The 1,393-nt window shown below is 34.4% G+C and overlaps 1 pseudogene; it reads right to left on the bottom strand.

Annotated features, from left to right (window-relative positions):
- Window positions 1-1,007: 1,007 nt before the first annotated feature.
- LOC120590365 (uncharacterized) lies at window positions 1,008-1,126 on the bottom strand (annotated as a pseudogene).
- Between the last annotated feature and the right edge of the window lie 267 nt (window positions 1,127-1,393).

Raw genomic sequence — 1,393 nt, 5'->3', positions numbered from 1 at the left:
TTACAAATTGGGTTTTACTGAACAGCAAAATGGAATCAGGTAAATAAAAAGAAGGGTGGTCATCAGGAGTAAATGGAGAGTTTTGATAATGCTGATTTGATGATTAGAGTTGGAATATGTGGACAAGAGAAAATAACTTAGGCTTTAAGAAAAGCTTTGCAACTGGATTAACTCTATGTGTTGGCCTGCAGTAACTGCGGTAGCACTGGTTAGTGTGCCATCATTTTAAATGTTTTGATTGTATCATATATTTGTTTACACACATATGGGTATGGAATAAGTTCTTTGTGAGTATGTGTAGGTGTGTGTGTGTGTGTGTGTGTGTGTGTGTGTAAAAGAGACAGAGAGAGACTGTGCCTAACTAAACATAACTTTATGTGTGCTATATTTGACTTTTATTATTTATGAAGGTACAAAGTACAACAGAACTAAAAATTGAACAATTTTTTAAAATCATTTTTACTAAAATGCAATATTTTAAAAAATGCAATATTTTCAATAAAGCAGAGTTAACATTTGATTTTAAATAAAGACTAAAAATAGCAATGCAGTTGACACAACTGAGATGAGGTCTTTATTACATATACATGGCTGGGAATTTAAATTATATAATAAAATACAGAAAAATACTGAGAAAATGTTCACCCAAGGCAAATTTGACAGCCAAAACCACCTGTGAAATATCTAATATTTTCTGTTGGATTCTCTCCTTATTTGTACAGTTCCTAATTTTTAGCTGTACATTTATTTTACGCGCATGCATTTTTAAAAATTGTTTATTGAGGTAACATTGGTTAATACGATTACATAATTTTCAGGTGTACATTATAATTTGACATCTATATGTTCCATTGTGTATTTACCACCCAAAGTCCAGTTTCCTTCAGCTATCATATATTTTTATTTTTTATTTTTTTTATTTTTCAGACGAGGCAACCCTTGGTCGACCTCACAGATTGCAAGGACCTTGTCAGCTTACAATCTATTATTTTCTTCTAATTTTTTTATACCTACAGCACCTGGTCTTCCTAGGTGGTCTCCCATCTAAGTACTAACCAGGCCCGACCCTGCTTAGCTTCCAAGATCAGACGGGATCAGACTTGATCAGGGTTTTATGGCCATAGACCAGCTACCATATATTTGATCCCCCTTACCCACTTTGCCCTATCCCTACCCCTCTATATTTGACCCCTTTTACTCCATCTATCTATCCCCTCCTCCCCTACCCCCTATTCTCTGGTAACGACTAGTCCATTTTCCATGTCCATGAGTCTCTGTTTGTCCTGTTCCTTTGTTGCTTTTAGGTTTATATCCCATATATAAGTGATATCATGTGATTTTCAACTTTTTCTGTCTGGCTTATTTCACTTAACATGCATGCATTTTTGAAAAA

This window comes from Pteropus medius, unplaced genomic scaffold (assembly GCF_902729225.1).
Source record: "Pteropus medius unplaced genomic scaffold, Ma_sr-lr_union100, whole genome shotgun sequence".
NCBI lineage: Eukaryota > Metazoa > Chordata > Mammalia > Chiroptera > Pteropodidae > Pteropus > Pteropus medius.
The sequence above is the reverse complement of the archived record's forward strand: the minus strand, read 5'-3'. Positions and strand labels throughout refer to the sequence as shown.